Source organism: Anolis sagrei, chromosome 1 (genome assembly GCF_037176765.1).
Source record: "Anolis sagrei isolate rAnoSag1 chromosome 1, rAnoSag1.mat, whole genome shotgun sequence".
Classification (NCBI taxonomy): domain Eukaryota; kingdom Metazoa; phylum Chordata; class Lepidosauria; order Squamata; family Dactyloidae; genus Anolis; species Anolis sagrei.
Window position 1 is genome coordinate 228,187,801 of NC_090021.1, and position 25,979 is coordinate 228,213,779.

The 25,979-nt window shown below is 39.5% G+C and overlaps 1 protein-coding gene across 16 annotated transcripts in view; it reads right to left on the reverse strand.

The window, feature by feature from the left end:
• TNS1 (tensin 1) overlaps positions 1-25,979 on the reverse strand; it is a 354,414-nt gene that overhangs the window by 135,912 nt on the left and 192,523 nt on the right. The window contains exon 1 of one of the 16 annotated variants that reach the window (XM_067473724.1): positions 8,219-8,239. The exons of the other annotated variants lie outside the window; for them this stretch is intronic. The gene's annotated coding sequence lies outside the window, so the exon portion shown is untranslated. Of the gene's footprint in view, positions 1-8,218; positions 8,240-25,979 lie in introns of those variants that run through there. 16 annotated transcript variants of the gene reach the window in all.

Sequence of the window (25,979 nt, forward strand, 5' to 3'; positions counted from 1 at the left end):
GGATCCAAAGTATATAGAGATTTCAAGACCCCCTGTAAGAACCTGCACCAAGTTGTGTTCCAGAAGAAACACTTCACATGTGAAATCTCTTATCACTAGCCTGTTTCAGAATGTCAGAGAAGAGAGGAGAGCAATGAAGACATGCCACATTTTCTGGAGGAAAGGTGGCTGAACAGGTAGCTGGTTTAAGGGAAGCATGGCCATAGCAGTTGTGAATGTAATTGTGCACTGGCTCTTGCTTTGGGGTTTGTTTGTTTTGCAAACTGGTAAAAACAAACAATAAGACCAACTGATTCCATTTAAAGAAATATCCAATTCTACACAAGGTCTGGGTAGTGAATCAATAAACAATGAGTCAAGGAGAGCAATAGGTTGGATGGTTTCTGAACACAATTCCTCTAAAGCTTTATAAACCCAAACAGTTAGTTTCTCTAAATATCAGTACATTCCGTGTCTTAGCTTTTCCTTCGGCTAAGCTGCAGGTTATCCTCTTCCCAAGAGTTAAAAGAGCAAGTATATTAGATTTTAGGCATCAGGGGGAAATGGAAAAGCATTTTCTTGATGGGCTCAAATCTCTACAATTCCCTCTCCTACAACCTCAATAAACCACTTTGCAGGTCATTTTCAGAGTGACCATGAAAACCCATTTGTTTCACCTATCCCTTTCTTAAATAAGCTGATTTCTTGCTGTTTTTACTAATGTTTAATTCTGCATTTTACCACATCGCTTTTATTTTTATAACAGCATGATGCTGTATCCATAGAACTGGTATTTACAGATTCATCTATTCACATATAACAAAATACATCATCTCTAGACACTTTCTAGGTTCTTCAGTGTTACTGTATTATTCTTGGGTAAGAAGACCATTTCAATCTGTGTTTGTATATCCATCGAAGTCTGGGAAGCATTCCCCTGGATACGAGGGTCATACTATATTAAGTTATAAGCCACCTTATAAAGACTACATAATAAGGCATGGTAAATATGTTTAAATACATTAAAATTCCGCCTGTCAATCCCATTGTCCATCTTTGCACATCTGTTGCTTATAAATGTCCAAACCATGAGTCAGTATTGTAACTATGGCTGAACACGTTTGTAATCAAAGCCTTTAGAGAAAGCAAAACAACATCAGGCTATAGAAATCAGGAGATACTTTAGAATTAAGGCACTATATTTCTGAGTAGGAGATTATTGTTTCTTAGTCCTTGCATAGAAAATAGACAATGAAGGCTATTTCGTAAAGTCCCAATACCCCAAATCTGGATTGAAAATATTACACTGATTTCCATCTAGACGTTGCACTACACCCTGCAGCACTAAAAACCACAGAGCAACTGTGAAGAAGGGATCACATAAATATAATGGAGATGTCCTCAGGACAGCATTTAAGAAGAGAGTTGGCAGTTCAGTCCATAGTACTGCTCTGAAACAACAGACCAATCATGACTGGCCTGTGATATTTTGAAGAGACAAACTCATACAACCATGGTTGCTGCATGAAATAAACCAAAATATGAAAAAAAAAAGCCCTTAATTTTACCATGGCTACAAAACGTGGGAGTCTTTCACTCTGACCATAGAAAACAAGTAAGCGAAACCTAAGAGCATCAGAGTGGCATGTCTCCAAAATCTGTTTATTATCCAGGTTCTCAATGGGTTATTTCAAAGTCAGTGAATGAACCTGACACCAACCCTATCATCTTTCAGGATCACATTTAAAATATAGTTTACATGGGTGCTTCTGTATTCATCCTCTTTCCATAGAAGCAATTGGTTATGTTTCTAGATCAGGGTATGGAAAATCTACTTTTTGAGATGATTATTCCCAGAATCACTCAGCTAGCAAAGGAAGTATCTTTTCGGAGCTCTACTTTAGACAACCAGGGATTTAAGATTGAGGGGGACAGTTGTTTGCAAAAGGAGGAAGAGGGGGAGAATAACTCTAAGACTCTAGATGCTGTGGCATTATCATTACTATCTTTTATACACAGTGCACAAAATGCTTCCCTATATTTTCAATACATGATACTTCCCGAGTGACTTGCTCATGGCCACGCAGTAAGCTAACTAAAAGAGCATCCTCATAAAGCTGTTTGATCCCCCATAACATGCGCCCTTGACAGGGAGTGGGGACAGAGGGACCATCATGCTCTTGTAAAAGCCATCATAAACTCAAGAAGTGTGGTCACAAACAAAGAGGAACCTCATATCCACTAAATTAAGCTGCCACATTACAGAATATTTGCGGAAGAACAAAAAGGGTGCCAAATAAACACCAGATTCAGGCAGTTTCTCCCATTATCACCTCCTGCAGAATTCTGGGGTTTGTAGTTTAGGAAGGAGCCTTTAAATTACAAACCCCAGAATTCTGTAGAAGGTAGAAATCAGATTTTAAGTGGATTTTTTTTCTTTAGTGTGATGAAGTGGGTTACCACTGTTATTTACCAGTTAATTCTATTTTTTCATCCTTTTCTCAAACAAGATGCCTATGAATCTACACTATTGCAAACAGAAGAGTGAGCTAGTTACAGTATTGGTTTCCAAACAGTAGAGGGCATCAACACCTTGAGGTTTTCAGAGAAAACAAAAAACACTTTGGATTTTGAAGGGTATTGTATGCTTAATTCCAGCTTTAAGAGAAAGAAGCAAGTTCATTTTCTGGGTAGGATGCCTTTGGAATTGATATTTTTGATCTACGCCTTCAAACAAACATCTGAGCAAGACCACAAGCAACACTCTAGAACTAGTTGGTTCAACAAGAAGCCACCAGTTGGGATGTGAATCTGATCTCGCTTGTCTCTGTTTATAAAAATTAGCATTTTCCCATGTCTTCACCCTTCCAACATAAGCTATGCTTTTCTCACCAGGAAGTTTCTCCAAGAAATTTCTGCAAACTGAACTGTTGACCCAGTGTATAATTTTCTGGTTGATAGGGGGATTGTGACAAAAAAATTGGCTGAGAAAATTGAGTCTCAGCATTCAACATGACGATGTTTCACTCTTTGTCTCTCTGTCAAGTTATGCAATCACTTTACCAAACAACAACTAAAATATCCCCAAACAGTGAAGGATTTTCTGTACTTTCTCCAGAAATACCCTAGTATAATTTTCATGAAAGCACAGCAAAGCTGGCAAAATGAAACTGGCTTTTCTTGAAATTAGTTCTGCAGAAATCGTGCAAGGAATGCAATAACTACGAATGAAGACCAATGAAGAGAAGAAGCAACCAAAACTCAGCTGAAGCTTCTGGTTTCTATTGCTGAGCCAAAACACAACTCTGGTACAAGCAACTAAGATAACCTTGATATAAGTAACAACATTTATCATAGCATACATTTCTATGGAACCTATTTAAATGGTTATTATAAATCAGCTGGTCTTTAAGGCGTCATGAAGCCCTTTTGTTTTTACAGCAAGGGACTAACATTTTGGAAACCCCAAAACAAAGAAGTAACTGTTAGAAAAAAGAAATAGGAATTGAAGTCCTTGCTGCGTTCAGAGAAGATGTGGACAAGTGAGGAAGAATAGAGAGGCAAAAAAATTGTGGAGCCAGAAATATTGATACAACTACTATATGGCACTGTGCCACTCAATCCTCTCTTCCAGCATTACCTATTTCTTAACACTGTTGTACTTGGATTAAGAGAACGCAATAGTACCTCTCACCCTGAAGATCCACTAGCTGAGAGCTGTCATGTTCAGCAGAACCATACACTTTGCAATGCTGAGTATGCTACAAAATTTCCTAATATGGGGAAAAGGCTACAATGGGCCATAGGAAGCTCAGGACAAGAGAATCCTTATCTCATATTTTGCATCTTTCTAATCAAGATTCCCATGGGTTTAGGATCCATCCTATACCTCAATCTGAATTGCTAATAACTACACCTGGCAGTCTGTTCTTTGTAAGGAGATTCATCTTCTTGCTCCAGGCAGCAAGCTATCTCTTTAACAACTTTAACAGTTATGCAACAAGTAAAGGTATTCCACCTGTGGAAAAAATACCACAAGGGAAAATGCACTATTATCTGTCAAAATACTGTCCAATGCAAAAGAAGCCTCCTGTAGAGAGTGTCTGGAAATTTTCCCTTTCAAATCCAATTTAGTCCTCTTCACTGTTTCATTTGGTCTGCTCCATCATAATTACTGTTGACAATACCACACAGGTTTCTTTGCTGCTTCATACGACCTTCATAAGATCTGACTCCATCTGGCCTCAGATTCGGATGGAGAAGGGCAGTAAAAAGGGCTCGGGGGGGGGGATCCCTTTTCTCTCTCCTTCCTCAAGTCCACTGTGTAGAAGTGATGTGATACTGGGGCTAGAAGCCACTCAGATGGAGGGAGGTTGAGAGAGAAGTATGAGGATGGGGAGGAATTATAAAAAAGATGGATATGGAGAAGGCCAGCAAAGAAATGATATTTAGGTCCACATGAATATATTTGTAATCATAATTATCTAGCAAAATGTGGGAAGGGGGATGCCACATAAGTTATCAGGGGAAGAAGTGGGCTGAGAGGACCTTTTGATCCACAAGGAAACCAGTTTCAAATTGCTCCTGTTCACTGATGCACATGCCTGGACATTTGGAGGTGCTCTCCCCATTTTCCTGATGTAGGGTTGTAACCTGGATCCCACTGTGAGGTCTCCAGCATATTGACTCACACTGATTTACCAGCTATGTCTCCTACTAGAACTGTGTGCTCCTGGCAAGCTTAGGCAGAACAAATGTATTCATGTTTACTGAGAAATCCCTATATGCTCTGTGCAACTTATTTCCAAGTAAATACACAAAAGCATGCCATTTTCAACTCGATTGTTTTAAATTTCCAGATAATATCTATTAAGGTTTTAACTAAATGTGCTAGTATTGTTCAGTTTCAAATATTGATATTAATATTCTCAAACTTTCACAGATGTCAAATAGAGAGAAACAACAGTTTATGAATATTTCATCAATAAGAAATATTCAAATATGATGAAGAAAAATTTCAAGGCAACAATCATGCAAGGCAGATCAGAAATCTAATATATATTTCGGGGGGGGGGGGGGGGTAGCAAAACCACCTCTGACTATTCCTTGCCTAGTAAATTACTATGAATTTCATGAAGTTGTGAGAAGTCAATAGGTGACGGTGGATTATCACACTACACTATTAAAGAGCTGTTATCCCATTTTACATTCTAAGGCAGCTTCCTATTGAATCCTGGGATTTGCAATTTAACATTCGCAGCCAGAAAGGTACTAGACCTCACCGAACTAAAAGCCAGAATTCTGCAGGAGGCAGCCACAGGATTTAAAGTGGTGCCAACTCTTGAAACTGTGATGTGATAATCACACACACAAATGCTTACGAATTCCCATGTTTTTTTTACAGTGACTGAAAAATACCAAAACATTCTGATTTACCTCATAAGGGACTGTCTATTGTGGATTACATACCCAGTGGGATGCCACCACTGACTTACTGGTACAGCAAAGTTGGATGGGTCTGTTAAATTTGATAAACAGTTTCTCTGGGATACAACAAGGTTCTTTGGGGCCATTTGGCAATTGGAGTAGCCCATAAAACCAAGTGAAGAGCATAAAAGTAGAGACAGTTTTTTTGGGTACCAGATTTTGGGGCACATAATTTACCTCAGTACTTCAGTCCAAGCTGCAGTGAAGATTAGAAATACTGGCCATAGATAACTATCTAATAGCCCTGAAAATACAAGACAGATGTGTTTCCCTTCTTTTGACTTTCTAAAACTATTTGCTGCTCACACACACCCTCAACGTCTCCGTTAATTTACCAAGTGAACAAACAAAGCTCGTAAGAAAATGTTTATTCTCCCCTTTGCGTGTTGTACCCTGCCCTTTCAGACGCACATTCCTGCATTATCATCTTTCCCCGGGCAGGGAAGAGGTTTTCCTATCCCTAATTATTTGATCTACCTTCCCACCCAAGGGTACCCTTCAAGATTACTGTTCTTTGGCCGGCACTGCACACATTCCAGGGTCTGTGTTTGCGTTCTCTCCTCTGTTTTGTTATGGGTTGAGTGGATGTGGCTTCTTTCTTTTTTTGATTTCTAATGGAGAAATGCTACCATAAAAGGGCCTTCTCCTAGCCTTCAGGGCTGGCCCTGATCCACAAAGCGCAAGGAATGTTCTGCTTGGACCCACTTGTGAGTTACAAGCAGGGAGAGATTTTGGCTCGACGAAGAGATTATGTTTACACAGCATCTCCAGGCAATTGCACAGAGAAGACCAATATTTCCATAGCACCCTCTTGAGTTCCTGTAGCAAACACCTGCATTGGGATGGAAAGACTATTCACAAATTTTCTTCTCCAAGACAAGAAAACAAATTATCAACATAGTGAGGTAGCCCATCAATAGATGGTGTCATCTGCTACACGCTTTCTTTTTGAGAGCAAAGGACCATCTCTTCTCCCCAACACTAACCACAGTAACAGTAAAAACAATGCATTTTGCACAAAAGTTTGTATAGCAGGAGGCTGCACCTACAGAAACTTCAATGAATAATTTTATAGCAAAGTACAAAAATGTGAAAATTGTTGAAATATATGGAAATGTTCTCTTAAGCTTTCCCAATTGAGATTTTTTAAAAATACACATTCCCACATTAAAATATCCTGATTTTTCTTTTCTTCTCACTTTGCCCCATTTGACCTTAACTAAATTCAACTGCCACAAACTGAGTTTAAAGGGAAAATATAGTTTATACTCAACTCAGCAGGAGAAAAAGAGAAGAGGAATTGACTTTTGTCCTTCCTTTTAAGATCAGGTAAAAGAAAACTGCTGCAGTCTCTTTCATAGAATCATAGAATCAAAGAGTTGGAAGAGACCTCATGGGCCATCCAGTCCAACCAGTTTGTCCGTTCTTCCTCAGTAATAACTTTTACCATTTTGATCACATTCTGATGTTGTTTGACCAGAGATATCCCAGTTTTCATATGTGAAACTGCCATTTAGGCCCAAAAAAGTGTGTTGGGTGGGGGGGGGGGGGTAGAACAGGAATCCAGTTCATATCAGGATTGAGGTTTTGGTAATAATCATTGTAAAAAGCACAACGTAAGCCACTCAAGCATAAACTATAACCACAGACACAAGAAAAGCTTGGAATTTGTCTATGAGGGAATGTAGTATATGTAATGACTGCTTTTTAAGGACTTTACTCCCACTCCATTTTTCCTGTCTTTGACTGAAATATCACATCAACATCAGTTTAGAAGATCCCCCAAACAGGAATTTGATTATGTCTATGTTGTACCTTTGCCTCTGTGTTTGCTACTTAAGTGTCTCTTCCTAACTATCTGTAGAGTCATGACACTTCTGTTTTGTGCTGTAATACATTTAAGGTTCAACAAATCCTTTCTGGTACTTGGAGCTGGCACACAAATGTCACATATGCCATATGGAACTGGAAAACAGAATCTGTTCAGATGTTAGTAAAGAGCTCAAAGTGAACACTGCTGAAATAAATTACCAAGGTGGAAATGATGGCTGGCACTAGAAGAAAATCCAAAGTATAGAAGATATTGTAAATATCCATCCACCTGTCCATTTAAATGCAACAAAACAAGACAAAGAGGTCTGAACCCTGTTTTATGTATAGCAGAGGTGGAGAGTCTTTAGTTCTGCATAGATGTGGGGACTAAACCAGACATAATAGCTTTATATTGGCCATGATGGCTTAGGCTTTGGGCATTTGAAGTCCAAAACATCTGGGGAGGGGGAGCAAAGATCCATTACCCCTTATATTTAAAAAGTTTCTCCAAGGTATTCCTTCTGTCTGCGAAGCAAGGCACTACTGCAACTTGAATCCCTAAGAATTAAAGGGCCAGTCATGTCGGCAACACAGCAAAATACAACAAGATCAAAAAAAAAACTTTCACGGTGTCACCTTTATTCTGTATATTTTAATTTTTTGAGATTCTGGAAGATCAAATGAGATACTTCAATAAGTTAACGTTATTTATTTCAATTTTTTTCTGGAATAGGTAATCCATCCTGAAAAATAAAGAATATCACAACTTAAAAAAAGACCTAAAATGCTACCCATAGTCTTTCCATCCCTCATACATAACAAGCAAACTTAGTGAATACAGTATTTACAGTAAATAAATATTTGCTTTCACAAATGGAAAGGAGTGATTTTCCACTCATTGCACTATTTTAGAAAATAAATGTTGTTGGCTCTACATTACCTTCTCAAAAGTATTACAAGTAACACCATCATTTACAGAGCATGGTATGACCTTCTTGGTTGTTAAAGTGAATTTTTTTCAAATCCTCTTCAGTTGTTAAAGTAGGATTCCATTGTTAGTCCAGCTCATTTTCCTCCACAGAAGTGGGCATGCCATCTTGTATCTCCCTTAAATAGAAAAATGGTTTTGAGCAGCCCTGTCTACATGCCCTTTAGTGAGCATTAACCTAACTTATCCTGGTAGAGCATTGGCTGACAGGTAAATCTTCTGAGATTTCTACCATTTTGTTCTCCATTCACTGAGAAAGTCCAAATGAATCCAAGGATCATGATCTTGGATAGCTCTCTCTGGACCATTCAAATAAATGAACTCAAGATAGTCTCCCTCCAAGGGCAGGGAATTAAGAAACAATCTGAAGTTGGGATTCAGCAATTATGGGTGACTGGCACCTTATTTGTGCCCATTCACTACAACAGTTTCTTTCTTTCCTAAAATCTACCAGGGACTAATGGACAAGGGCAACTCAAGGACCAGCACTTATCCAGTGATCATCATCCGAGTAGCCCAGTCCGAGGATATCCATGAAGACGCTGCTCCTGCCCCTATCCCCTGCAGCAAGCAAGAGAGTGTTGTAGCCTGTTGCTGGGCTATAAAGGGATGGGAGCTCACTTTGCTCATGACCTTTCCTAAACCATCTGCTTACTGTTTTTTCTGGATTTGCCTATCTCATTACGGGCCCCACTAAATCTTCAAATAAAAGCTCCCCGTAATCTGTACTTCACCAAAGCTATTCTGTGTCTGCAGCACTTCTGACTGCTGGCCCAGCATGAAAGCTGCTGTGCACATGGAATCCATCAGTTTGCAAGCCAGAGACAAAGCAGTGTTGATAGCACACCAGGCTCATATTCCAGGACTGGAGAAGTGAAATTGTGCAGCAAGAGAAGTGACAGACAGATTGGCATATTGAGTCCAAATAAAGATGCCGTTACACAAAGTGGCACTGGATATTGTGGAGAAGGGAATTAGGAAGACCAAAACAAGTATTCTGTCCTAGACCAAAGTGATTTTTTTCCAGTAGGCAGGTGATGCCACTTCATAGTCAGGTAAACTCAGAATAATTGCAATTATCATCTGGCTTAATATCTCATCTAGCATGGTCAATTGGAATTTTCTTTTCCAGTTACATGCATACTATTTCTGGCTGGGTTAATCAATGGGCATACTTAAGGAGAATTGTTTGCTGTTGGTGTGGGGTGGGGGGAGATAGGGAAAGATGATGATGGAAAGGAGGGAGGGGAAAAAGAAACAGCCAAAATGTCACAGACATTTTTGCACTCAAGTATGTCATGTTCTCAAAATCGTATTTCTATTTAAGGGAAATACAAGATGGCATGTCCACTTCTGTGGAGGAAAATGAACTGGACTAACAATGGAATCCTACAACTGATGAGGACTTGGAAGAATTTCACTTTAACACCCAAGAAGGTCATACCGTGCTCTGTAAATGATGGTGTTACTTGTAATACTTTACTTTTGGGAGGGCAATGAACAACCAGACCTCATAATCCTGTTTCAGCTCAGTTCTCCATAAATGTAGAAAAGTTGATATTAATCAGTAAATAACAAGGGTGGCAGCAAAAACAACACATTTCTATCAGCTACTGTGTAAAATGTCATAGTCAGTGCTAAATTTACCACATATGCCTTATTGACTACTGCCTTATTTACCAATTCTAATTGAATTAGGTATATTTGTGGACCTCAGCAGATAGTCAGCTGGCGTAAACGCAATATGTTCAGTGGCACCATCATACTCTCATCATCAGCATGCAATGAAACTCCATTCACTTTTATTAAAGTCCAATAATGATTTTTACCTAATAGGCAACACAAGCCTTGTTTTCTTATCCTTTTTGATTTAGACTGATTTCTGGACTTCTGAAGGGGTATCTATTGATTTCTCCCTTAATACCAAAGGGAAAGAGACCCAACATGGTGTAGTGATTTCAGTATTGGACTATGATTTGGGATGCTACAGTTTGAATCCCCAATAAACCATGGGGACCCAGTGACTGTCTTTTGATAAGCCACACCCTCTCAGATGTATAGGAAGTTAAAGACAACCCTCCTCTGAACAAATATTACCAAGAAAAACCTGTGAAAGGTTTGCTTTAGGGTTGTTAGAGGTCAGAATCAACTTGAAAGCAACAACAACCACCACCAGCAGCTAAATAAGAAAGTACCAAAAAATCTGGGAATCAGTATTAAGACTCTTGTAACTGGTTTAAAGCTCAGTCCAAGTCACCAGTCCTCCTGGTGATTTGGACTTCAACTCCCGGAATCCCCAGGAAGCACAGCCAAATTATCTTAAGGCTGACAACCACTGGCCAGTGGGGGACTATGTTTTAATACTGCAGGATGAATTGTGCTAGCCTTTGTTTCATCTCCCTTCACTATACTGGGAAAAACAGTGTCTCTGTTCTTGTGGCTTGAAGCACTTGATGAATGAGAGATGTTCGTAACTGACTTAAGGCCAAGTTTCACTTTTCCCAAGCTTGACATATGCACTTCACACATGTTACTAGTCCCTGTTTAACATTTATGCACCAAAGACAAACACCAAGCATTCCAAAGCTGCATTTGTACCAAAGCAAGATCAGTCATTCTGACTCAAGCGCCCAGCACCAATACCCACCTCAAAGATTTCTAGCACCTTATAAAGCCCTGAAAGATGCTGTGCTTGGGGAGGGAGAGCTACGCAGAACTGATGGAAAGCAGGGCTGTGTGTGGTTCCAAACATATAATCTGCCAAAATGCTGCACAGGGAGGCAGAGCATTATGGGGCTGAGAGATTGTGGCGTTACTCATCTGGTTTGGAAGTGCAGCCCATTCTCATCCATCAAGCTATCCGTACCTCTTGCCCTCCTCTGCACCATTCCTGGAAAAGCCAATCTCAGCTGTGTTCCATTTGTTCTGAGCTGCTGATTCCTTCCCTTATATAGATTTCTATTCCCTGTTTTGTTTTGGGAGGGGAAGAGGAGGAAAGTGCAAAGGAAATATTGCTCCTGAGGATCACTGGATAATGCCATCACCTGACTGTTTGAAGTTGTTTAGCTGAGAAGGCACTGGGAGTGATCACACAGCTGGAACAGGGTATGGCAAAGGCCACTTGTTTGTTTGCTGAGAAGTGCTTCATGTAGAGCCTCGGACTGGACAGAGTGTGAGGAAAGCCTGGCCTCCATGTTTTCAAATGGGTTCTGGCAATGGTGCAAGGAAAGGCTATGAAAACAAGATTCTGGAAAGCCTCCGTTGCAGACTGATTCTTTAAAGGAACGCAAACATATGAAAATAGTTTACACGCTGCCTTTGAGGTGCTCTGCAATGAGAAAACATTTTCTTAGAATTGTGCAAGAACATATATCCCCTAGTCACTGGACTTTTGCCCTCCAGTCTAAAAGATGTACTTTTGGGGAGTACGACAACCTCCCTGCTCTGGGTTTAAGGAGGGAATTATAGCTGATAGATTCTGGGATTTCTAGTCCCCAAATGTAACATTTTGAACTCTGCTTTCAGACAAGATGCAAAGAGAACACCTACAATATCTGCCAAAAACACTACTTCTAAGTGGAGAAGGCACTTACATTTTGATTAGATTGTGAGATGTTCTTTTCTTACCTTTTCTTCTTTTTCGTTATGGTTACAATCATTAACAAACAGACACATGCACACTCATTATTCGGTGGTTACCTCTCTGGTTTAAATAAGTACAGAAGGAAGAGGGACCTGGATTCTTTCTTACACAGAAACATTTCCTCTTTAGACATATCCACTTCCCTATGAAAGAAGTGATAACTGAGATTGTAAGGTTAGGTGCTTTGTGTGTTGACTCAAGCTGAGCAAAGCCAACCATCCACACTCACATTGGCAAAGAATTGAACAGATGTCTATCTAGTTCACTATTCTGTCCTGTTTCCTACAATGATCAACCAGATGCCTTCAGAATGCCTTGTGTGCACATCCACATAAACAAGGACAGCATTTTGAAAAGTTACTTGAACTATATCACTCAGAATCCTCCAATCAATATAATCTATTGAATGCTGCCAATGGCATTCTGGGAGAGATAGCCAATACCCCAGAAGACAGAAGCAAAATTCAAAATGATTTTAACAGATTAGAGAGATGGGCCTAAACTAACAAAATGAAGTGCAACTAGGACAAATTAAGATACTCCACTTAGGCAGAAAAAAACGAAATGCAAAGATACAGACTGGAGGATGCCTGGCTCGACAGCAGTACATGTGAAAAAGATCTTGGAGTCCTCATGTACAACAAATTAAACATGAGCCAACAGTGTGATGCGGCAGCTAAAAAAGTCAATGGGATTTTGGCCTGTATAAATAGGAGTATATGTCTAGATCCAGGGAAGTTGTGCTACCTTTCTAACCTACCTTGGTCTGACCACACCTAGAATACTGTCTCCAATTCTAGGCATCACAATTTAAGGGAGATATCGACAAGCTGGAATGTGTCCAGGGAGGGCAACTAAATGATCAAGAGTCTGGACAACATGCCCTATGAGGAGCAGCTTAAAAAACTGGGCATGTTTAGCCTGAAGAAGAGAAGGCTGAGAGACACATGACGGCCATATATAAATATGTGGAGGGAAGTCATGGGGAGGAGGAAACAAGCTTGTTTTCTGCTGCCCTGGAGACTAGGACGTGAAACAATGGCTTGAAACTACAGGAAAGGGGATTCCACCTGAACATTAGGAAGAACTTTCTAAATGTGAGAGATGTTCAGTAGTGGAACCTCCTGCCCTGGAGTTTGGTGGGGTCTCCTTCTTTGGAGGCTTTTGAGCAGAGGCTGGATGGCCATCTGTCAGGAGTGCTTTAAATGCGATTTCCTGCTTCTTGGCAGGGGGTTGGATTGAATGGCCCAAGAGGTTGTTTCCAACTCTATGATTCTATGACAAAAAGAGAGAGGGGGAGATTATGCTATGCGCTAATTAATACTAAAAATCACTGCAGGTTCCATCTTAACTGGCCATGTGGAGATGTACCTGACTTATGGTCTGTATTATAAACCAAAATGTCTCGGCTTGTTGTGTAAATAAGGATTCTGGAGAAAGACACTGAAATCCCAGTGAATGCAGTGGATAGTAAGGATGTAGTTTAAGTATTTTAATCTTATTTATTTCAATAGGACATAGATGTGCATTCCCCTGAATTGCTCCCTTTCTTCCTTAAATCACTTTTTACAACTACTTCCAAGAAGGGGATTTTGGGTGTAAATGTTTGGATGGAATCAGTGTATGGCTACTCGCTCTTGTACTGTGATCCAAAAAAAGAAAGAACATGAGATTAATGGGCTTTGCATGGGTGGTACAGTTCAAACAAAGGTTTACATCAGGACAAAAGTCTTATGCGCCTCATATTTCCTTGTTTGGTACTACTATTTCCCATATATTTATGGTATATGGCTAAAATGAGTTGTGCAGTAATCTAGGGAGCAAAGGTTCTGCCTAATAAATGGGTTGGAGTTGTGTGGCCTACCAGGAACCCTTGCAACTACACAGTTCTAGTGCTATGGCTCCATTTTAACTGCCATAGAAACATCTTATGGAATCCTGGGTGAGGCACTAGAACTCTGTGCCTGAGAATACAAAATGATCTTCCCTGAACTGCAAACTGATAGGATTTCATAGGATGGAGGTCTAGCAGTTAAAGAACAATTATAGTTCTATTACTGAATATGGTAAAAGAGCACCAGATCATGGACATTCCTCGCCAGCAAAGATAATATTGAGAAATGCAAGAAGATATTCATCTTTTGGAGATGTTTTGGAAATTATTAGCCCCAGGCCCTATCCGACCAACAATGAGGTCTCCACTCTGTACCCTACTCACTTCCCCCCCCCCCCCACTTCATTGAACCAACTCTAGTCCAGCTCTATTATAGCTACCAGCTTTGCTTTGCTTTGTTCTGTTAGAAATGTAATATAATTGACTGGTTGCCCTGACACGACAAAAAAAAAAAAAATAGCAGGCCCTAGAAATGAATAGCCCCAGGCACTACCCTGGTCACTAGTCAAGGTCCTGTTCTGCACTTTTCCCACATCACTGACCATTGTTTCTCCATTGGCTCAACCCTGTTATAATGGTGCAATAGGCCTTAGGAATAAATAATTCCAGGTCCCACCATGACCATCAGGCAGGACCATGCTTACACCTTATCCACTCATACCAATAGTTTCAGGACATTTTTCACTCAAAATAGACAGTTATGTCAGTTACTGATAGCCCAGCCCTCTCGTTAGCTATTGAGGGCCACTTTGGAATCTGGGGATTGGTAACCAAATTGGCCAATAGTAATTAGTACTGAACTGGCTTTAATTTAAAATATGTTTGATTGTTTATAGTATTATGTTTTTGTTTCATTTTATAATGTTTACTCTGTATGTTTTTATGCTGGTAATCACAATGTTTTACCTTGTTGGAAACCATCCTGTGTCCCCTCAGGGATATTGAGTGGTATACAAATAAATTATTATTATTATTATTATTATTATTATTATTATTATTATATCTACATGGAGAAGGTTGCACCCAGTTTAATATACATTTGTTCCTCCACATTTGCGGTTTTGACTTTTGCAAATTTGATTATTCACAGATTTGATTGAAAATGTTATTTCTAGTAATCTCTAGGTCCTCCAGTGTGGCTCTGTTGGCAATTTCTTCCGGTTATTCTGCATTATCCATAGAATGTGGAGCGCTGAATGTATATAATATGCCAACCTGAAATAGCACCAGAGCAATTGCATTTTGTCTATACAAAGAAGTTAACTTTTTTGGTATATGGTCAACCTATCATGGTCCAAAAGTAATTGGTTCACCATGTGTCCACAGTTTGTAGCCTGTCCACAATAAGCTGTCCTAATTGTCCTGTGCGAAAATTATGGTGAACCACTCAAGAGGCGGTTTACCACAGATAAAGGCCCTGGTTAATTTCATCTCTTAGCCAAACCCATCAAAGCAGGGCTTGAATGGAATCTCAACTTGTTCTGTACACAAAGCATCCAAAGAGGCGCCCTTCAGTGAACCATGAATCACTTGCCCTGTGGCAACAAAATTCTTCCTGTAACAAGTAGTGAGATGCAGGTACACAAAAAAAGGGTGAGGCAGAAAGACACATTCTTCCTGCCCTCTAGCCTCTTCTCAGATACCCATCTCAGACAGGTTATTCCCTCTGCCCTGCCTATTCACCTCAGCTGCTTTCTTCTTCTTTTTATTTCTTTCTTTAAAACCTCTTCTTGAGGGAGGAGGAGATTTTCCTAATCCATCCTAGCCTCTCTTCATCTCCAGCCATTCATCTCTCCCAAATCTATGTATTGTCCAAGGCTTTCATGGCTGGAATCACTGGGTTGCCATAAGTTTTTCAGGCTCTATGATCATGTTCCAGCAGCAAATCTATTCTCACATTTTACTAATCATAGTCCATCTATGTAGTTGATACCCCTAAGCTGCCTAAGCATAGGGGTATCAACTACAAGGGGAATCTGTCCCGTGAACTTTGGGGACATGAAATTATTAGCATTAGAAATCATTTTAAAAACTTTCATTGAGCATTTAGATAAGAGCAAAGATACCACGGGAATGCAAACAAGCGCAAATACAAGAATGCTAGGTGTGAATAATTTTCAGCATCTCAATGAAGATAAATCTCATTTTGTGGGGGATATTTCTGGCATGAATTAATGTTTCCTGTTTGAAGAGAAAGAGTTTTTTGTTTTGTTTTGTTTTGTTTTGTTTTGTTTTGTTCGTGTCAGGAACAACTTGAAAAACTGCAAGTCGCTTCTGGTGTGAGAGAACTGGCTGTCTGCAAGGACATTGCCCAGGGATGCCCAGATGTTTTGATGTTTTTATCATCCTTGTGGTAGGCTTCTCTCATGTCCCCACATGAGGAGCTGGAGCTGATAGAGGGAGCTCATCCGTGCTCTCCCCAGATTTGAATCTGCGACCTGTCGGTCTTCAGTCCTGCCGGCACAGGAATTTAACCCATTGCACCACTGGGGACTCCATAGAAAAACAGTCGTTTTCTAAGAAACTCAGAGAACTGACTAACAGGGCCATGAGAGTACACTTTCACATCAGTGTGTGTTGTGCGTGTGTGCATGTTCCAGAAAAAACTGTGGACTCCAACTGGTTATAATTATTGTCTCTAGACAGATGTCCTTCCTGCTGCTTTAATCGGAACTCAATGACAGACAGAACAGCCTTGAGCAAATAGGCAGCTGAGCTACACTCAAGTCACATTTCCCTGGACATCGTGACAGATTAGGGAGAGATGTGGAAGGGTGAGTGTGGGAAGGTGCTTTACATGGTCCCTGGCCACAGTTCCCTTCCTCTCCCACAGGAAGCACCTCTCATTTGAACACATTTGGAAAACATCTCAGCATATTAATACCATAATGTACTGTCAGACCCTTCTTGTGACCCAAATATAACTCTTACTTTTAGTTCTTTTTATTATTAGATGCTATAAACATTCCATAAGAGTGTCATGTGACATTATACATTGGGTCTGACAGAACAGAGAAGTAGAAATAATGCAAAGCAGCTCTTTGCTACACATAAATACTGAATGGCAGATTTGTTCACTCATAAATCCGTTTTCATATCTCATGTATACATATCATACATGTTCACATTTTTCTATACAATGCCCCTCAGCATACACATTTTGGTGCATAATTCTCCCCAATGTATGCATGTGTGTATGCAACATTGTTCAATGTACACATTTTTGTTTGTAACATCCCCCATTATTTATCTTTTAAATCTTTGTCTCTTGATTCCGTGCAAACTTACAGCCTGAAAATATGATCTACATTTCCATCGACTGAAGTGATATGCGGTTCTGCCAAGTCTAAAGGCTTACGGGTCTCCCTTCTGATGGTTCTTTCTTTTTACTAGGAATTGACAACTCTTCCAATAGGCAACATCTCTAAAAAGAGGACTGGCAGTGCTTTGAAATGAGGAGTTCTCTCTGTAAAACAGAACATTTGGCCACCCCAGGAACTGACAGTTGTTGCTTTAAACATCATTTGAGACTGAGTGCTTTTATCCTCAAGAGAATCAAAGTCAAATACTAATACATTATAACATGGCAAGTACCCACAGAAAATGCATCAAGTTTCTGAGATGCTGCAGATGACAGAAACATGACTAATATGTTTTTGTTGTTATGGCTCTCCAGTTGACTAAGATTTATGGCATGGGGGTTTCAGAGGAGGTTTGACAATTTCTTCCTTTTAGCTTGAGAGAGTGTGACCCCTTCTACACTGCCATATAAAACCCAGACTATCAGCTTTGAACTGGATTATATGGCAATGTATACTCAGATAAACCAGATCAAAGCAAATAATGTGGATTATCTGATTTGATAATTGGAATTACATGGCAGTGTAAAAGGGGCCTGTGATGCACCAGAGCTGAGTGGTGTTTCCAGCATTGGCCTCAGGGACCACCATACCATGCAACTCCTGATTTATGAGAATGGGCTTCTTGAAAAAGAAATATTATCTAGCTTTTCAAACTATGATGGCAGTGAAGAGTTGCAATAGAGTTCTGTTTGTTTGTTTGTCTTTCATTTTTGCAAACTAGATTTTAAACAGTAGGAAACAAGTTTCCCACTGGCAAATTTCATGGAAAACTGCCCCAGATGTTGCTCAGTGGTTGGTCCTCTAACCCAGTGAATTTCCGCAGGCTCTGCCTGTGCTCCCAGTGAGAAAGAAGGAGATCAGCACAATATGTTTTCTTCTGAGCTGAAAACTCTGGGAAGTGCTGAATGTACGCCACTGGAAATTGAAGACAGATTTAATGATAAAAAGCCCCAACTGATTAATTGCTTTGACATTTACAATTACCATTCATTTTGAAAATCTTCAATGTCTCAGTTACCCTTCTGCCAGCACACACATACTGTATATAAGTCTAAAAAGTTTAGTCAAAAATTTGCTTCTAAAAACCTGAGTCAACTTAACCATAGGTAAATATGCATACTGTACCTTAACACATATAAAAAGGAGCCATCCCCATCTCTGAGGGGATTGGCAAAAGGCACCAGCTTAGTCTGTCCCAGGAGAACCCCAAAGAAAGACCTTACTCACTCTTGTTTCTCCAATGAGATTCTGCTTTTGAATTTTTAACATGCCTGGATGGGGAAAATGGTGAGTGCCATGAGGTGGCATGGCTCTTTCCCCTCCCTGTGTAATGATCCTCAACTTATCCACAAGTCATATCAAAATTCATAATTTAGTCTCCAAACCTTCCTTTGACTTCTGCATGAGTATATATGGTATAGATTTCTAAACAGGCAATTGGACATGTGAGTTCAACCAAGTTTAAAATTCAGGTTGCTATCTCAACTCAGTTTCCAAACATGGCAAAAAGAAAATATTTGCAAAGGTTCAAAAGCTAATGTTGTGTTATGTCCATGTAAGACATATCTTGGAATGTCTCTGTCAGAGTTTTAAAATGGTTAAGAAGTTATTTTTGTCCTATTGCCTTGTGGAAACTGTCATTAGATTTCTAAAATATGAATGAGTTGTTATTATGTACTTATGTCTTTCCAAACATGCAATTGCACGGTAGTTTTATTGTTACATAGCACCTTGGTAAGTCATATCTCACAGACATCTTGTATGTAGCGAGTTGTTGTGAGTTTTCCAGGCTCTTGTATGTAGTTTCAAAGAAATAAATAAACCAATAAATAGAAAGGAGCCAGTGTAAAGAAGAGAGAAGAAATATCAGATTGAAAAATCAAAACCTTTGCACACTCATAAATGATGAGTAATTTTCCTTACCAAAAATATTGTGCTTCCTTACTGCGATTTGGGGAGGCAATCTTTGACCCAAAAGTCTTAATTTAGTCCCATCACAAAGACTCTAAAAGGGATGCCACACCATCTCCTCAAAACTCTATCCTCTTGAGCAGTGGTTCTTAACTTGTGGGTCGCGGACCATCAGTGGGTCGCAAGCACAAAAAGCCTCCTTTCTCTTTATTTTATTTTGCTTATTTCTGCTCTTTTCATGCCACCTGCCGCTCTTTCCCTGTTGTGACCATGGCATATGTTTTGTATCAAAAACTATAGCTGATGTGGTCTATCCAATGCAATTGTCTGAATCAGAACCCCAAACCTAATCTAAAGTTGACCAAAAACTGATTCGTAACCCTTTTGGTTCTAATGTTGGAGAGTTCTCCCTGGTCAAAGTGGTTCCTGGTCAAATGGTCCCTGGTCAAAAAAAGGGTGGGAACCACTGCTCTTGAGGAATCCCTCCCCTCCCCCCCTCCCCCCCAAATCATACCCACCCAAAAAAAAACCACATTCCCCTACTTAACATAGTCAGAGAGTGAATCAGTGGATTCTGGGGGCTAATGTTCAAAAACGTAACTCTTTAGGATTTGTTTCAGTCACCATTTCCAAACATAATAAAAAATTAAACCATCCAGAGGTATAACTAGGAATGGGGACAATAGTAATTCTGCACCCCCATGAAAATTCCCTTTAGTCTCCTGATTTCACATTATCTTGGTCACTTTGTTCCTTTTCTTTTGACACTAAATGCTCAGCTGAAGCTTTACATTACTGCATTGCAAGAAATTGGGGGACTGAATGAAAACTTCATTTAGAAAGCCAGATGTTTTCCTGCAAGACAATTCCATTTGCCCTCCTCATAACTACCCATGAAACCACCCCAAGCTTCCCCAACATGGGATATGTGCAAATGATCCTGCTACTAAATGCAGTTCTTCCATCAGATTTTTTCTATTTTGATTGTCTCATCAAATATCAAACAATCACATTTTAGCCATCATTTGTCAGTCAGTGAATATATTTATCAAAAGCTGATATATGAAAAAAGGACTTCATATGAATCCAATATTATGTAAAATTTGAGAAGGTAGATTTAAAAATTAGAATCCTCTTTCCTCATCTGCAGCTGTCAGACTATTAAAAAACACTTAGCACATCATAGTGAAAATCACTGGCATATCTTCCTTCCCACTGGAAAAAATATTACACAAGCTGATGTTGTATTGCATTATGACATTCAGTAGGAGGCCAATACTATACAATGTGCTAATTGCCAATTGTTGTGTTGACATGTGTGTCTTTTAATACTATATGTTTGAATCTGGTTTATTTTTATAATTCTTAAAATCTTGTTTTAACTTTTATCTTGTGAATTTCAATGATATTTTAACTGCTGTAAGTCACTGTAAATCCCAATCTGGGGAAAGGAGGTGGGGGGAATTTTGACAACCATCACAACAACAGGATATATATTTCAAACCTAGGCTACAATACCTACTCTTGTGATTGATGCAAGATTCAAACTATTACCTCTTTTAAAAGACTGAGAGAAATAACCCAAATTTAACCTAGACCTCCCATCCCAAAATAAAATGGAACATAGTTGAAATACCAAACTGAAGACTTTAGTTTTCAGTTTTCTGATGCCCACATGAACCAAGAATCAAAAATAAGCATTTCCAGATGCCATTTTCAAATGTAAGAATTCCTCTTCCCCAAAACTACTCAATTTGAGCTCTGCAATAGCCTTTCCCAGCCAGATGTGTCCAAGATGTGTATGGATGATGGGAATTGTTCCCAACCTATCTGGAGAGTGCCAGGTTTGGGAAAGCTATTATGCAAGGAAAGTAATTTACCTTGTGATGAGAACTCTGAATTCATTTCAAGACCTAACAACATTCCTTCGAGATGTAAGTGCATTTTAAACAACTCCTTCAGCTTCACGAATGGAAACGGTCACTTACCAGTTAATGTAACCTCATGCCTTTGAGGAATCCTTGGATGTCACTGCATGATAGATATTTTGCTGTATCCCCAGGGCAGAAGAGACCCGCCTTTACAGCTTTCCTTCCTTCCTCACAAAACATAGCTGTTGCTTCTTTCCCCCAGTTTTTGATCTTAAAATTGCAGCCCCACCCAAACTTAAAGCCAACACATTATTTCAGCCTTACAAAAATGAATAGGAGAAAGCAAATAGCATAATTTCTTAAGTGGGAAAGACTCTGAAATGCATGTAATCTAATTCCACAAAACTGTATTCTGCTCTGATCCTCTGGGGGCAGAAAAGGGTTCCAAATACCCAAACAAACCCAATTTCTTCTGATTCTTTTAGGGTTATAAAATTGTCATGAATTTCATTCTCTCAGGAAAGAATGAATCATTTAATCATTTTTCCTCACTGAAGGAAGCCAGACTGCACAGTTTTCAAAGTTATTCGGAGTTTGGGACTTATGTGCAATAATTAATTTGTGGAGGTTTTTGTATGTGTGTGTGTGTACAGAAAATGGTATTCTGAGGAAACAGTTTAAAATATTATTTTATATTATTATATCCATGTTTTTCATGATATGAATGCAAATTCAAATAACTCAGTCAAAAGAGCACTGTCCCTACACTTGGCTACTGGATGAAGCATAATTGAGGTTTAGTTCTAGAAACTTCCATGAATATCAAACTCCATGGATGCTCAAGTCCCATAATAATAATAATAATAATAATAATAATAATAATAATAAATCAACATACAACAAAGCACCTAGCAAACAACAGAAGTGAGCACATTAATTACATAGAAAATAAATAACAATAAACAAATTAAGTATAACTCGCAAATATTACTCATAATTATACAAACCTCAAAATACTGGAGTCATATAACATGCTAAAAATATTATAAAACTTGCTCTTGTTGTCTCACAATATATTCTCTGCGCATTTTGTCGCACGCTGTCTTGACATTGCATCCTCTCCATAAACTGAAACGATTTCTTGATGAATTGCGGTGGCATTCATGCCCATAGCATTTAGATAGTATATCATAGCATTTGTAGTTTGAGACAGGTTACAAAAAAATTAAAGCAGATAAACACTGCAAAAATGCCACAGATACACATATTAAAATGTATTTCATACACACAGTCAGCCTTCTCCATAACACCGGAGAAGGAAGCACAAAACACACCCTTTTAGAGGAGAAAGAAGTGTGGCAGCTGAAGATTGTATTCTCCCCATCAGAGAAGGAAGGAAGAGAGTGAAGACGGTGACAACCCCTAAAGAAGAAGACAGAGACAGAACAGCAACTGTCTTCAGGTGCAACTGGCTAGTTTTTGAGCTGTGGTGAAAAAGTGAGCAGAAAGTCAAGCTGAAAATCAACTATGGAGAATCATAGGCTATTTTCCAGCTAACTCCTTCCACAATGTTATCTCAGAGGAAGGCATTCAAAAATGGCTACTCTGGAGAGTTTCCAGTAGTTTTGCCTCTGCAAAGATCTTGAGAACTTGAGGAGGGTGGAAAGGAAGCAGTGAAGGAAGTGAAGCACTTGCTATAGCTCTGTAGAGTGGGCCCTTGCTATCTGCTGGAGTTTGGTTTCAGGAGTCCCCATGTATACCCAGATTAATAGATGCTTAAGTCCCATCATATACAATGGCATAGTGAAATGCTGACCCTTACATTGATTTTTGAAAAATATTTTCAAGCTGTGTATACAGAGGGCCAACTATATTGTGCCATCTGAAATGACTTGCTTACCAGACATCCTGATAGGATCTGACCTTTGGATTCCTTGCAAGTATCCCATTAACAAGGGAGAGTGATTGCAGAAATAAGCCTAATCTAGAACCACCCCAATTCTGGTTCCAGTCTTGCCACAAGAAAGAATTTAGGCTACTTCAGACAACATTGCTGTTATTGTATTTTGTACCTCTGCAAGGCCCAGTCTTCAAAAATCTAATAATCTCAAGTCTGATCAACATTTAATCCTAATCCTTTTAAAATAATATTTGAAATGTCTCCTTCAATTCCATTGCATGTTCCTGTCTTCCCTTCATGGAGGTTAAATTGATGCCCTTTGAACCTAAGGCACTGTGAATGAAGGAGGGCTGGCTAGACTGAATGAGATAAATTTGCCCCAAGGCCACCTGTCAAAACTGAACAAGAATTTAGACCTGAGTTTCCCTTCTCCAAACCAAATAATGTTTCTAACACAACTTGGAGAAGTTATTTTGTAATACATAATGCCAGCTGTAGTTCTCAGGAAGTTGGAGCCCAGAATAGGAATTTGTTCAAGGTTAGCTTTTGCAACATTTCAATTCTGTTCGTGGCAGATCACAGCTGTGATGCATTTAAAAAATACAGGCTGAGATTCAGGTCCACATTATATTTATAATTTTACTAGTAATAACTTGAACCTCGAGAGAAACTCAGATCATGATCTGAACATATGCATTATTATTCCAGTGTTAAAGATAAAATGATCTTAGTCCAGTTAGTCTGCAGATTAGAACTGCCTTGGCATCCTTAGAAAGTATCCTGTAACTAGGGATGGGCGAGAAAGTTGATTTCATACTAAATTTGTACTTTCCAAATCTAAATACAAACAAACTCAGTTATGATGCAGAGCTCTACATGTGTTAACTTTTGCAATACCTACATAGCATAGTGGTTTGTGCACTGAACTAGGCCTCTGGAGACCAGATTTCAATTCCTATGAAAGTCACAGGGTGACCTTGGTGAGTTGCAGTACCCAACTGGACCTTGGAACACACATGTAGCTTCAGGCATGTAGCCGGGGGGGGGGGCAACATTCTCATAGTGGTTCGCGAAAAGGCCTTACTGGTGCATTATTTAAACTGTTATGTTTATTCATATCATGATCTCTGATCACCATGCTCAATATATCCCATATGCTTGGGGGTATTGGGGTAACAATAAAAAAGGTTTGTTAGGGTAGACCCTCTTTCACTCAGACTCATCCCCCCCCCCCCCGAATCGAAATCCTGGCTACGGGCCTGTGTAGCTACACAAAAAATGAAAGCCCACACACATTTGAAAAAGTCTGCAAATTGTGACTTCAATATCTCTTCTACAGAGTCAGAAAACTCTACAGGGCAGAGTTTGAGGTGGCACAGTGGTCTATGTGTGCAGGGAGAGAAGTAGACTGTTGTGTTATGGGAGGTGTACCAGAGGATAACCAGCTTTCTCACAATTTCTTGACAAGGCTTTTCTATAAACAAGAAGTACCCAACTGGACCTTGGAACACGAACACACACACACACACACACACACACATATATATATATCTTATAGAAACACTTCATTCACTGGAAAAAAATGCTTGTACAAGTGTGCATGATGTTGATAAATAGCCCAGAAAATGCACACATTTGTGAAAACCCACACAAAAGTATGTACACATTTTCAAGTAGAGTAAAAGGAAAGGGAAATCATGTGTATTCAGTGTAGAGATAATTCAGCAGTGGAAAAATTAAAACCTAAGCATGACACAAGTGCTTATCTTAGTTTGCAACAAGATCCAAATATAAGCAAACTTCTTCTACAAATTATTAGTGTTTCAGGAAAAAAGAAAATCAAAATTCTGCCAAATTGCTAGTTTCCTTAAAAATATATTTTCTTTTCATTCCAGGCATATTCAGCTATTTTATTTCAATAGAAACTGGAAAAGAACAAACTTTTTCTTCAGGCATTCCTCTTTTGTTAAAATTGAACTCAGATCTGATGCTTTGCTTTCTGTTCTTCTCTTCAAGAGCTCCAAGGCTATAATTCTATGCATCAGGGATGGAAAGCCAGATATGGCCTACAAGATATAATGCAGTCTTCTTTTCCTACTACTTCTTGTCTTCAAGGGTAAAAGTGACATGCCCAAAGTACAACAGTCACAGTTTAGTTATCCTGGCCTCTAGGGAGAACTCAGGTTTGTATTGCTTTGGGGCCACTTATTTGTCCTTTTGGCAGTCCTGGATAACTGTAAAACCCTCCTGAAGCACCCAATTTCAAAGCAGTTGATTGTCTTCCTATCAGCTTTCTTCTCTGTCCAATTTGCAAATCCACACACAGAAAATGCAAAAAATGCAGCACGGATTATCAAGATTTTGGTAGTCAGTGATGCATCATGATGTTTTAGGACAGTGGTTCTCAACCTGTGGATCCCCAGATATTTTGACCTTCAACTCCCAGAAATCCTAACAGCTGGTAAACTGGCTGAGACTTCTGGGAGTTGTAGGCCAAAACACCCGGGAACCCCCAGGCTGAGAACCACTGCTTTAAAATATTGTCTAGTTCCTTCACAGCTGACCTTCCAAGTTGTAGGGCTTTTGTACCCTGGCCCAAAACTATGTACTCACTGCAAATGGACTGCTGGTTGTCCTCACAACACACAGTAGCTTCCGGTGAGCATCATGGGTTTTTCATCTTTAAACTAACTTTGTCTGGATTTAGGAAAAGTTGAGGGATACTTCAGCATTTTCTGGAAACTCTGAAGGATCCCAGGACTGCAAGGGAGACTGCTTTGCCTGATCTGCTGTCCTGGTCACCACTGCCACCATCACCCTTTCCTTGCTGTCATGCAATGCCTCACTTCATGCCCATATGGCCAGCATAAAGAAAGGAACATGTAAATCCAATATTGAAATCACTTCATCACACTGGCTCTCATTCAGTGAGGCAATCACAGATTTTGAACAGTATGTGATCCTCATGACAGCCTTCATGGCCATGTCCCCAAAATGCATTGAACTGTATCAACAAAATGATTCTAGTAGTTTCATATCCAAGGACAAGGCTTGGTAAAAGTATGATAGCAGGGACCCAGTGCTGGTAGCACTATGCTGGTTGCGCAACACAGCTCTGAATTAAAGAAGGGA